The following is a 14,040-nucleotide window of genomic DNA, read 5'->3' as shown; positions in this document are numbered from 1 at the left end:
GTTGGGGTTGGGTTTGGGGTTGGGGTTGGGTTGGGGTTGGGGTTGGGGTTGGGGTTGGGGTTGGGGTTGGTGTTGGGTTAGGGTTGGGGTTGGGGTTGGGGTTGGGGTTGGGGTTGGGTTAGGGTTAGGGTTGGGGTTGTGTTAGGGTTAGGTTTGGGGTTGGGGTTACGGTTAGGGTTAAGGTTAGCCTCAGGGAGAGCCCAAGAACGGGGGCAGCCTCAGGGGCTGAGCTGGACTTGAGAGACACAGCAGGGAAGGGAGAGAGGGTGGTCTGAGGAGGCGGCAGGGCTGGGGAAGCGTTAGAAGCAATATTTCTTTGTGTGGACACTCAGGTGTGTTTCGAGTCTTATCAGAAGCATCTAGAGAGAGAGGTGGTGAGGATAACTCGTGGAGGGAGGTCGGGGGAAGCAGGACAGGAGATAGAAGAGAGGGTGCGTGAAACTCCCCATCCTTTTCCAGGGGAAAACATGGGAAGTTAAGAGGGCTCCCCTCGATGGGGTCCATCTTCCCAGCTCGGTTAGATTGAAGCACAGAGGAAGGTGTCAGTGTCAGTGCCGGGGGTGACATCGCAGGGCAGAAGGGGAGGTGGATCCAGCATCTCCAAAGAAGAAGCACAAAGAGCCCCTCTCAGAGTGAAGAGGGGGGATTTATAGTGAAGCTGGTTGCCTGCTTTGTGGGTTTTCTCCCAGAGCCTAGATAACAGCTATCAGTGTTGGAGGGTGAGTGAAAGTTGCCATCAAATCTCTCAAACTTCTGGGCCACGGTCTGGCCTGTGGGGACCAGGGGGAGGTGGGGAGGGGCTCGGGTCCCTCAGCAGCTGCACACGCATCCTCTGGAGAGGGGAGCCCAGGGGGCTCTACAGCTGCTGATGAGGGCCTTCTCTCCTCCGGCTCTGGAGATCCTCCTCACTCCAGACTCACCGTGCCGAAGAGGACCAGCTCCTTGCTCCTTCACTGCACAGACAAAGACATCGAAAAGTCATCTATTCAATAAATGCATGTTGAGTACTTAAGGTATTAGAACCAGCCAGGGTCCTAAGGCCTGGGGTGCAGTGCGGGGCGAGGCCACCCCAGGCCCACGTCTGATGGGAGAGATCAGAGGCCACGGGCATCACTTGTGCAGGGAAACAGCTCACAGGAAGGAGAACCTCCAGCGGACCTTCTTCACTGCCCGCGCCCCCCGGCCCTGCACTGAGAGCTTGTTACCGTCCCTTGTGGGGCAGGGACGGAGTCCAGGAGGCCAGCGGGTTCTCCCTCGCTCGTCGGCTGGGCTCTGGCCAGGCTCTGCTCTCACTCCAGACGAAGCTGTTTTCCGTCGGGTGGGGCTCCCGAGTGTCCAGGTGCGGCGGCTTTGACCTGCATCCTGCTTTCAGCCCAGCCTTGTAGGTGAGGCGGACAGGCAGGTGGTGGTCACCGCTGTTGGAACAGACACGCCACCGAGGGTGTCAACACCTTCCCTTGAAGAAAGGGGACCATTGCTCAGCCCCAGTGCCTTTGCTTCGGGCGGTGAGCCTTTCCAAATGTTGGGGAACTCTCTGGAGGAGGAAAGAAAGGAAGACACCAGGCACCCTCATCACCATAACCCCTGACAGGGCAGTTGGTTAAAAGCAGGAGACAGTGGACAGGGGGTCACCTTCCCGCCCAGACTGGAGCAGGGCCTTGGGGACCGGCCGCAGCGAGAGCACCAGTGGGAACCGGTTTGGAATCTCAACTGTGATGCCCGAGACCCCTTTGTCTGGGCAGGAGCTGCGCCATCCAAGCTGGGAGCGGGGACATGGGGTAGGCTGGAGCCCCGGCCAGGGCCACTTGGACTTATCATGTTTTCCTCTAACCCCGCTGTGGTCCCCACCCCCCGAGGCCTCTAATCTGGAGGCTGTGCTCTCTGGAGCAGCTCCCAGGAGACCGAGCTTTCTCCCAGGGCTGGAAGACCTTCCTCTGTGTGTGATGCTGGAAACATCCCAGCTGAGGCGGGAGGAGTCCCCCCCAGGGCCTGTTTGTCCTTCCTTGCAGACCCGTGGAGAGTGTGGTCCCTCGATACCTGCCACCCGGGCCCTCAGGCCTCTGAGGAAGGAGGGAGGAGAGACCATCTGCAGTGCTGGCTGAGAACAAAGTGTTTCCTGTGCACTTTGCTGGGCATGTTCTGTGAGACTGGTTTGTATTCAGTGGGTATTTTCCTTGGCTCGTCTCCAAAACACAGCTTGCCTGGAGGTGGAAGAAACCAATTTGTTAACAATTCTCAGAAAAAAAGAGGCCAGGGCGGATAGCGGAGGAATCCAGAGGCAAAATCCCAGGGCAAAGACCACAGCCAGACGAGTGAGAGGCCCTGGTCCAGGCCCGGCTTTTGCCTCCTATCCAGCCATGGGCCCTCATGCCCTGCAAGGCCTCCTCCACCAGGAAGGCTTCCTGCCGGTCTCCATCTTGTGACCAACACTCTTTGCCCTGCAGGATGCGTCCTCCACAGCAATGAGCCGGATTGCTCATTTTGATTTGCTTTTATGCTTGTTAAGATGGTGCAACCCTGCTTCAAGGTGCCTGCTCTCAGGCCGCTGGGGTCAGCGTTCCCTGAGTCCAGGGCATCTTTGATCATTTGTTTTGTTTTTCTTAATAGTCTTTATTTTTTGAGAGCAGTTTTAAGTTCACAGCAAAATTGAGTGTAAGGTGCAGAGATTCCGCATAGATCCCCTGACCCCTCTACACACAGCCTTTCTCACCAATCACATCCTGAACCAGGTGCTACACTTGTTTCAATCAATGAACCTCCGCTGACAGATAGATCATCATCACCCAGAGTCCGTAGTTTACATTAGGCTTCACTCTCGGGGTTGTACATCCTATAGGTTTGGACAAATAGGTAACGATGCGTATCCACCACCATAGCATCCTACAGAGTATTTTCATTACCCTAAAAACCCTCTATGTTTCACCCCTTCATCCTTTCCAACCCCCAACCTGTGAGGACCACTGATCTTTACCATCTCTATAGTTTGGCCTTTTCCAGAATGTCATAGAGGTGGAATCATACAGTATGAACCCTTTTCAGATTGGCTTCTTTCATTTTGTCCTATGCATTTAAGGTTCCCCATGCCTTTTCGTGGCTTGACAGCTCATTTCTTTTTATCACTAAATAATATCCCATTGTCTGGATGGACCACGGTTTATTTATCCATTCACATACTGAGAGACATCTTGGTTGCTTCCAAGTTTTGGCAACTATGAATAAAGCTGATAGAAACGTCTATGTGCAGATTGTTGTGTGGACCTAAGTTTTCAACTCCTTTGGGTAGATACCAAGGAGTGTGATTGCTGGATCACGCGGTAAGAGTGTGTTTAATTTGTAAGAAAGTGCCAAAGTGGCCGCACCATGTTGCACTCCCACCAGCAATGAACGAGAGTTCCAGCTGCTTTGCATCCCCGTCAGCGTTTGGTGATGTCAGTGTCTGCATCTGGCCATCCTCACAGGCGTGCAGGGTGTCTCGCTGCTGTTTTAACTTGCACTTCCCATATGATGTGCAAAGCACCTTCTTTCATGTGCTTATTTGCCATCAGAGCATCGTTTCTCCCACACAATGACAGCATCGTACTGGGCAGTCATTGGGATCTGAGCACTGGCCTTGGTCTCACGTTCCTTCTTCCTGAAAGTAGGAAGAGAGCTTACTGAGGGCAGAGTCTACGTCTCCTAGGTCGGAGCTTGATCCCGAAGAGTCTGGGCACCTCAGGGCGAGTAAGAGCATGTCTGCTTGTGTGGTCACGGAGAAGCTACTTCACCCACCTGAGCCTGGGAGAAGCTTAGGACCTTCTTTTTTTCCCTTTTTTTTTTGTTGCGTTGGGTCTTCGTTGCTGCGCGTGGGCTTTCTCTAGTTGCAGTGAGCGGGGGCTACTCTTCGTTGCGGTGCGCGGGCTTCTCATTGCGGTGGCTTCTCCTGTTGCGGAGCACGGGCTCTAGGTGCACGGGCTCAGTAGTTGTGGCTTGCAGGTTCTAGAACGCAGGCTCAGTAGTTGTGGCGCACGGGCTTAGTTGCTCTGCGGCATGTGGGATCTTCCCAGGCCAGGGCTCGAACCCGTGACACCTGCATTGGCAGGCGGATTCTTAACCACTGTGCCACCAGGGAAACCCCTAGGACCTTCTTTAGAGGGTTGTTTCCAGTGGTAAACCTGCTGATGTATATAGCATAGCTCAGAGCCTGGCACATGGGCGACCCTAGGAAAGATTAGTGGACGGTGATGAGGATTGTTCAGTTTGCATTTTGGAGGAATGACCAGATTCCATTAGTCCAAATAATAGCTGAGCTGGGACCAGGCAGCTGAAATCATTTCCCAGGAAATCTGAAGCCAGCAACCAGGGCGCCTTCTTGTGTTGTTTCATTATGAATATTTTGTTCTAAAATGGGTGCCTAGGAGTTTGGGGGTGATGAGTAGATAGAAAAGGTTAAGACAAAGCAACTATGCCATGGCCACAGCTCAGTAAACTCCAACTCCTGAAGCACATATTTGGATGGAAAAACACAGTTATGACTTGAGAATTAAATCTGGAGATTAAGAGAAATTACCTATTGGGGCCTTCACCCAGGAGTCAAGCTCAGATATCAGCAAAGGGGCTAATAGAAGGGGTTAATAGCTGGTTAATAGAAGACTAGTTCCCGCATCCCTTGCTCACTTTCTCGACTCCAGCCAAGGCCAATCCTGGCCTGGCGTCTTTCCTCACACCATCAACACACAATTAATGAAATGCTGGAACAGGCCCAGACAAAAACTTGTTTAGAACACTTCCTCCCCACTTCACCAGTACAAACATCTATTCTGGGTTTGGGCTATTTTCCAAGTTAGGTTACATGATAATAAACAAGTTTTTTTTTTTTTTTTTTTTTTTGGTGAGTGAAACTTTAACTGGGCACTTTGCAAAACACAATTTAAAAAATTATTTGGAGAAACTATTAAGTGGAAAAGTTCAAGACGTAAAGAATTGCATGCAGTTATAAAAATGTTTTTCTCTAAGCTCTGTTTATTCCTTGGCATTTGGAAAGACCTGCTTGGACATATTTCTGACCAGGAATATGTGTTTCCCATAGATGTTGGGACTTTCTTATATAGGCTATCAATAATTACCTATCTTATTTTAAGGATAAAAATGGGAATTGAAAAGTTCAAGAAATCGACAAGCTGGCTTAAAGTTGCTGAAAAGTTCAGAATTCATGACTGAAATTTACAAAGTAAATCAACACACTGCAAAGAAGTAAATTAACCCAGAATGACAAAATGAAAGGATGGTTCCCATGTAACCTCATAAATTTCCTGCTTGATGCATTTCAAGTCTCTGATTTCTAATAAAATTCTCATGAGAACATAGTATCGCTCCATAAAAACTCCTGAACTCTCCCCATGAGAACGGGCTGGTTTATAAGGGCACATGGGTTCAAGCCTGTGGTTTATTTATTAAAAATTTCTCAGTAAATATATCATGGTCCACTGGAGAGCACACCACGGTTATGGGGCGGCCGTGTGTCATTTCTGCTGTCCCCAAGTACGAAGAAAAACAAGAAGAAGCACGTCAAAAACTCTGAACCCTGAAAAAAGTGTAATCTTTCTTTTCCCCCTAAAGAAAGTTCTATGTGAGCTACTCCTGGCCTTTATCTTTGGCCCAAAAGACCTTGGAGGAGTTTCACCTTTGCCTTATGAGAGTCTGAATGGTCGACAGTGAGCCCGTAAGGTACAGGGTGGAGTCTTGGTGTCCTTTGCCCACCATGGGGCTTCCCTCCTGGGTCACCTCTCCTGGGGCTTCCCTCCGGGCGCATCCCTCCAGGGCACCCCTCCTGGGAGCACACGCCAGACAAAGTCTGCCAAGCGGGTATTGCACATTTCTAGGGATTTCAAACGTCTCAGAGAAAAGATGTAGTTTTAAATGTAGGCAAGAAAATAATGAGTTCATGGCTTACTCAGCTCTCCCCACATGCTTACCACCTGGGAAAGTAATCTTCAATAACCTTGTGTTTTTCATCTGTGCCAAATACTTGGCCAGAAGCTTTATGGGTCTTACCCCACTCGATTCTACACACGATCCTTTAACACGGGCTGTTACTATCACCCTTGTTTCAGAGCGAGGGAAACTTCACACAGACAGGTTAAGTTGCAGGGATCACACGCTCTCTGGGATGGAGCAGGGACCAGAACCCAGCTAGGCTGACTGCAACGCTGACTGCTAACCACCAGACTGGACTTGGAGGGGATGCCCACCAAGGAGATGGCATGACTCCTGGGAGACTTTCCAGGTTATATCCTACTCGCCCCAAGATCCTCTTCAAACAAACTGGCAGGTTTTCAGATCTAACATTTGCAAAGCATCTGTAATCGGTTAAAATTTTTGCTGACCTATCCACGGGTAGGCTGCGTCTGACGCTCACAGCCAGCAAAGGAGACAAGCCCTCCGCCTTTTTTGGGACCCTCTTCGCCTGACTCCAGTACTCGAGCACTGGACCTCGTGTTTCCAGCACTTGGTGGAGGGCCTGGCACATACAGGTACTTGATGAAACGTTTGGAGAGATAAAAATAGGTTCTGCTTCATGGCTGAGAGGAGAGAATAATTAAGAATTTCTAAAAAGTAGACTTCGAGAGATGGATTGGGAGGTTGGGGTCAGCAGATGTAAGCTTTTATATATGGAACGGATAAACAACAAGGTCCTACTGTAGAGCACAGGGCACTATATTCAATATCCTACGATGAACCATCATGGAAAAGAATGTAGAGAAAGAATGTCTATGTATGTATAACTGAATCACTTTGCTGTGCAGTAGAAATTAATGCAAGATTGTAAATCAACTTTTGTAGATAAAAAATATTAAAACTGAAAAAGACAGACTTCTTTTAAAGAGCAGTTTTAGAGTCACAACAAAATTAAGAAGGTATAGAGAGTTCCTATTTAACTCCGGCCCCCGCCCAGGTACAGCCCCCCCTGTTATCAACATCCACACCAGATGGTACGTTTGTTACAACTGATGAAACTACATGGGTGCATCATAATCAGCCAAAGTCTACAGTTTCCATTAGGGTTCACTCTTGGTCTTGTACATTCTGTGGGTTTGGACAAATGTATAGTGATGTGTATCAATCATTATGACGTCATGCAGAGTAGTTTCACTGCCCTAAAAACCCCCTGTGATCCACCGATTCATCCTTCCCTCTGCCCCCATCCCTTGGCAACCAATGATCTCCATAGGTTTACTGTCTCCATAGTTTTGCCTTTTCGAGAATGTCAAGTAGTTGGAATCACACGGTATGTACCCTTTTCAGGTTGGCTTCTTTCACTTAGTCGTACGCATTTAAGGTTCCTCCACGTCTTTTCATGGCCTGATAGCTCATTTCTTTTTAGTGCTGAATAGTATTCCATGGCCTGAGAAAAGCATACTTTTCACTGCATAGAAATGAAAAGCCCTTTCTAGGTCCATGGGATTTAGCCTGAACCTGGGAGCTGGGGACACCACAGAACCAATGGCCCATCACAGAACTCACTGTCGCTGAAGAGACACAGAAATGACTTTTTTTTCCTTAATGACCGTAGCAATGGGAACCTGACTCATGGGTCCCCATAATAAAAAAATCACCCCTTTGGCCCTGTTATATGAAATGCGGGTGAGGAACTGTGTACGTCTGTCTATCCCACGAATGAACTCCATGAATAAGTCATTTCATAAGTGCTGACTTCTAAGTTAAGGGCACCTGCTATTGACAATGGACATTTATTGTATTCCTTCTATGGGAAATGGCTCTGCCCTTAACATTTAATTATCTCAATAAACCCTCAAGCCTACAACTTACAAGGGTAGGGCCTCAGCCGGCTGGGAAATGCAAAGGTCCTGCATAGCCTTTCAGAGCTGCTGATACCGTCCACGCGGGACGTTTGTGTGCCTGACTGAAAGCAACGGATTAAAAAAGCAACCAACTAAACTTATACTTAAGGGATGAAAGATGGAGCATTAAACAGAACAGGGTCTCCAGGCCAGGATGCGGGCTGATGGAGGGGCAAGGGCGCCACCTACTGAGCCCACGCTGCCCGGCAGGTGCGGGGAGCCAGCCTGCAGCTGCAATTAACAAGTCGTCTGTCCGCTGCCCCCTCTACCCAGCGTTGAGGATCGTGTGAGATTACAAGAGCGTTCACTCTTAAAACAGAACATGGATATACAGTATGCTTAAATCCATAACATACACCTATTGAAACAGCCCGGCACAGCACGTGTTCATTGCAAAAGTCAGTAAGATCTATGGCCGCTTAATGCATTAACATGTCATGGGATGTTGATCTCTGCATAGAACGGGCTTTTTGCAGCTTAGAATTATGGCTAAGCCTTGTCATGAATTAAGTGAGAGAAGAAGGCAGTTGGCCATTTATTTCCAACCCAAGTCAAAACTAAGCCAAATTAAGCTTTTTAGCTGATAGTTATTTAAAACAAATGACCCAAATCCTGAAAGTTTTTATAACCTTACAAAATGCAACTTGGACCTTTGTCCACCTAACTCCGTTACTCAGATTAATCACATTGCTTCCTGACTGCTGGGAAAAAAAATATTGACCTCCAAATTCTTCAGACGTTTGAGAAAGGAAGGTGGGGTCTGAATATCTAAGGAAAACTTTACCATTCACTTTGCAATGGCTGTGATTTAAAGCAAACACAGGATTGGCAGCCAGAATCAATCTCTTTCCCTCCAATATTCCTAGAAGTTCTGGGGTTATAAGAGGGGAAGGCTGGGACCTAACATTTTGGGAATTCCTGTTTTGTTTGTTAGTCGTTTCCTAAGGGCCATTTTATCATTGGTCCTGACGATAACCCTATGAGCCTACAAGGCCTGAGAAGGGTCTCGACCCCCGCCCAGCAGGACTCTGTGGAGGAAATTTTTGCCCCTTGTGCCTTGCAAGGTCACAAAACCGTGGCAAGATGCCCCAAGATGAGTTTATGGCTTTGGAGCAAGTACTGCAAAACTTTTTAGTAAAAACAAGCTTAAGTCTCCATCAGGATCCAGGATGCATTGGCTCTGGGGTAACTCAGTATCCCAGGGGTGGTGGTGTCTCCCTCCTTCCACGGTCTGAGGGACAGAGGACCTCCACCCACACAGGGTGACTCAGGCTCCACTCTCTCTGGAGGGTGGCTGGGACACTCGGCTTGGGAAATGGGACGAGCAAACAGAAGGACCCTGTCCCTTGGGTAAGAGAGTTCATCTCCCATTGGTTTTGAGGCCATACACAAGAACTCTGTAAGTTAGCCAGACCAACAGACAGTATCCCCGATTCACAGAAGAGGAACCTGAGCCTCAGAACGATGAATTGACTTCCGTACAGTCAGAGAGTTAGCTGGAAAGAGAGCCGGAAGAGGACCCAGCTCTCATGCCCCCCACCATCTCCCCAGCTCAATGCTTCCCTCAAAGGCACAGTTGGCCAAAGCTCGTCTCTTCAGCGACTGACCAAACTTCAGGTATAAGAAAAAAAAAAAAAGCAAATCTCTGTTCTCTTATCGAATGCTCCATCTTTTAAAGTGAATTAAAGACAAAATGTTAACTTGAAATCCAGAATTTTCAGATCTGGATGACATCCTCAGTTGACACTGGTTGGTTATTTTCTTGTTGGTCTCTGTTCTCCTAGTTTCAGCTTAAAGGACACACTAAGAACAAAAATCCATATGGTTTATTCTGTTCCTCTCTCTCCCTTCCCCCACTCCCAGCCAATTTGTAAACAAATCAGAAAAATCCCCAATGGGCTGGAAACCTGCCCACGGTTTGCTCCAGCTAGAATGAATTGCGTTCCACCAAGATTTAGACCCCATTTATAATGGAAACCCTGATGGGCAGTGTTGTAATTCTAGTCTTGCCATAATGAAGTGGTCAAAGTCATGGATTTTTCCATAGTATTTTTCCACTGGAGATTTCCTTCCTGAGAGATGTTAAATTAAAATCTGGATTATAGCTTTGACTTCAGAGCAGGACCTCTCCTGGCATTGGTAGAGATTAAAGTTGACCATTATATTGGCTTTGGTAGTCATGATTAGCAAGGGGGACAGTAGTCAAATTGATTTTTGCAAGATTGATGGGGGTGTGGGTTAGGGGTTTGGTGCTGGAGGACCTTATTTCGGGAAACTTGCATTGTCGCCCAAATTTTTAACCAGGGAATGTTTGCTCTGCTCTCTGAGTGGCTACATAAAATAGAAAAAGTGATTAGGGTGAACAGGCATCAGGGTGACCAGCCGTCCTCATCAGCGTGGGACTCCCGGGTTTTAGCCCTAAAATCTCAGATCTCAGGAAATCCCCAGTCTTAGGGAGACAAGGATGGTTGGTCATCTTAAAAAGTATGGAAAATTGAATCAAACTCTGGAGGACAGAAAAATTAACAGTCTATTTTATTTTTTAACTTTTTTATTTTTTAGCCGTGCCGTGCAGCATGTGGGATCTTAGTTCTCCAACCAAGGAATGAAACCTCACCCCCTGCAGTGGAAGGGTGGAGTTTTAACCACTGGACAGCCAGGGAAATCCCTATAGTCTATTTTAAAGAGAAAAACCAGACTGAGTTTTAAAGTAAAATCCTTTCTTGGTGCTTAAAAATACTTAACCACCTAGAGGGGTGGAATAGGGAGGATGGGAGGGAGATGCAAGAGGGAGGGGATATGGGGATATATGTATACGTATAGCTGATTCACTTTGTTATACAGCAGAAACTAACACACCATTGTAAAGCAATTATACTCCAATAAAGATATTTTAAAAAAACAAAAATATAAACCATAAAAAAAAATGCTTAAGTGTCATCAGCCTTTAGCTTGAGAACTGATTCAGGGCAGGTCTCAGAAGGAATGTAGAAATCTCACCCTTGGCATAGCAGAATATAAACTGCTGCTCTGCCTAGCAACTTCTTACGCTAGTGTATCCTCGGGTCTCTGGAGGCGTGAACAGAACAAGGCAGTTCTTGGTGTGCAGGCCTTCCCAGGAGCTGCTGCCAGGGCCCCTCTCCTCCAAGCCTGTCCTGCAGGCCCTCGACTGCTTGGCAAACACCCTTCTCTCTGCTGGAAGACGAAAAGGATGCAGGAGAGAAGGAGCGCAGGGGCCAAGATGTGAGCTGGGGTGACAGTGCCCTGCCCCAGAGGGTGGCTTTCTAGGTCTTCTCTTAGGTCACTCTGATGGCCATCAGAGTGGAAACCTCCGACTTTTAGGAACTGGTAGGCTGACTGCAATAGGAAGAAAGGAAGGAGTATGGAATCAAAACTCAGGCAAAAATGGCCAACACAAAACCCCCAAACATTAGACACTTCTGCACAGGGGTGAGAGGAAATGTGCGTCAAAGCTCTTTTTGGACTTGTAAAAACAGATGTCTCAGGGCACGAATATTAAATCCATCTTTGGAGTTATAAATGCCGAGACTTCTATGAATAGAAGCTGTTTCTGGATTTATAATTTCAGAGCCTTTGGTAGGTGTGTGTTAACTCTTTCTGCTGTTACAGATTCTGTAGCTGTGAGGTCCAGGATCGTGAGATGGAGAAACAGGACAGGAGTGTAGGGAGGATTTTGACCTGCTGGGGAGACAGCTACTCAGCCCTCGCCCCACAGAACTTGGGCTTCGCCGTGTGGCCTGTTGAGGCCCTGCCCCTCTGGGAGCTCCTGGCTGGTGTGTCCACTGCCCCTCAACCCCAGGATGTGGAGCACACGTGACCTTGACCTGCAGCCTGAAGAGGGGACCCATAGATGACCCACAGACCTGAGTGAAAGATAAGTGCTTGCTGTTTTATGCCACTGAGATGTTATGCTGTCTGCTTTGCATCTAAAGCTGACGAATACACCTGCTTTTAAAGAAGGTGTTGCCTCATTACATCACGTCTGATTCTCTTCCCCTTGGACCAGCCCATGTGTGTCAGGTCTTCAAAGTTGTCTGCATTCTAGGGTCTCTTCTAATGTCAGAGGCGGCAGGAGATGTAAAGCTTCCATTCTTATTTTTCTGTTTCTGTTTTTTTTTATTGAGGTATAATTGATATATAATATTATATTAGTTTCAGGTGTACAACATAATGATTCGCTATTTGTACATATTGCAAGATGATCACAATGATACCACCCATCACCGTACACAGTTCCACATTTTTCTCTTCCTTTTTCTACTTATTAACAGAAGAACTTGCAATGAACTTTGTCACTGTGCCTGCAAAGGCCATAGAAAGATATTAACCAGCAGTCCAGAATCTAAGTAAACTAGGCATATAAAAATACATTGTTTTATTTTCCTTTTGCATGAGGAGTGAGGAAAACAGCGAAAAGCAGATGCACATTTAAAATGGCCACGTCACAGCTCGGGGGTGCTGGGTTTAGAGGCAGGTGCTCTACAGCTTGTGAAAGAAGCTGAGGGCACTGCTGTGGGGAATCGGGCGGTTATGGTCGGTCCCCGCCACCAAGGCTGGCCTCCCTCGCTGCCGGGCTAGGGGCGCCCACTTTTAGAGACTGCACGGAGAGTCTGAGTCCTCTGCCTGCCCGGCGGGTCCGGCCCTGGCAGTGCCAGTGGAGAGTGGGGACGGGCCCTTCGTCCCTTTGGCCTCCTCCTGCCCGGTCAGTGCAGGTTGGCATTGGTCCTCATCCACAGCACAGCAGACCCAGGAGCCCACTGCAGCTACAGGTCCCCCCTGGATCTGGTGGCAGCCCCCCTCTCTTGCCCTGAGGGGCAGCAACAGCAAGCTGGGGCACTCTGCAACCCCTCCTTGGTTCCTGGAACTCCACCCACAATGCTGCCAACAGCCCCCTTGTCAGACTGTCAATCCCCCTGTGAGCGGGACACAGAGGCACTCAGGTTCTGAGACTGCAGAGACCCCTGCTAAAAAGGCAGGCATGTGCAACTGTTTTACAAAGACCCACTCCCCAAATGGTTATTAAGATGTTTTGCTTATGAGAGGTAAAATCCCTAGTCATTCAGAAAAATCTAGGATTGCAATTCCACTTACGCGTGTTTACTGAGTGTTTTTGCTGTGGGTGTCCGTCAGCCAGGCCTCACCAGGCAAACAGCTGAAGAAAATAGGCTGCCGCAAGGAGTGAAAAATCATCATAGAAACATTCATGGAGACCAACCCTAATTTCCTGCAGGTTCTGGCTAGCCGGCTTTCCCTCTTTTGTGTCAATGGCTGGAAAGGGACATGCGGACAGTCTGTAGCACTGAAGGATACTAGGAGTCCTTTTGTTGCTTCCTACGTAGCTTCATGGGAGAAGAAGGGAGTGAGGTAGCCGTAAAAAAAAATTAAGAAAAGCAGGTGTGACAGCAAATATAAGATAAATGCCCTTAGAGTAAGTACCATGGGGGCAGCAGACACTTTTGAAGTTCCGGGTGAAGGCCACTTACTGAAGCAGTAACATCAATAGGATAGATCTAACATAATGACACTTAGCCTAACAAACAGCTATTCAGCTACTACTAATATTCTGAGGGAGAAAAGAGCAGCCTCTGACATCTGGGAACTCATCTGATGCTCCCAGCCAGGCCACGCGTTCTGTTGGACACAGAGGCTCTCGCAGAATATCAGCCTCAGAAGAGGCCACGTGGAAACGGTGATAGAGATAAAAGCAAGGTCACCTCGCATCCCACACCCCCTTCTACCCAAAGGGGCAATGGCTGCTGTTACCAAATAGGGCTTCCTTCTCACTCTGGTCCGCCCTCTCTGCAGGTGAGAATGATTGTGATGCCCAGTCACAAAATTGCACCCAATCCAGAGCGAGCCCCGGCTTCCGGAGGTCCTCTCCAAATTCACCCCCCACTGTCCCCATCCTCGGTCCTTCCTCACAGCCTCGTCCTGAGACGCCCCGTGGGTGCATTCTCCCTCGCTGTGATGTCATAAACCCAACTGGTTCAAGTTCAGTGGGTTCCCGGTGGTCACTGGCACTGCCATCTCCAAATGTCACACTTGTGCTCCGAGGGTCCCGGCCATGGAGATTCAGATGAGGAGGAGTAATGTAAATGCTCCATCCAATAACCATTTTCTCAAGGTTGCAGTGAGCATGCAGTTCCTGGTGAGCCTTTGGCGTGGAGGGGAAAGGCCAGAC

Source organism: Eschrichtius robustus, chromosome 21, assembly GCF_028021215.1.
Source record: "Eschrichtius robustus isolate mEscRob2 chromosome 21, mEscRob2.pri, whole genome shotgun sequence".
Classification (NCBI taxonomy): domain Eukaryota; kingdom Metazoa; phylum Chordata; class Mammalia; order Artiodactyla; family Eschrichtiidae; genus Eschrichtius; species Eschrichtius robustus.
The sequence above is the reverse complement of the archived record's forward strand: the minus strand, read 5'-3'. Positions refer to the sequence as shown.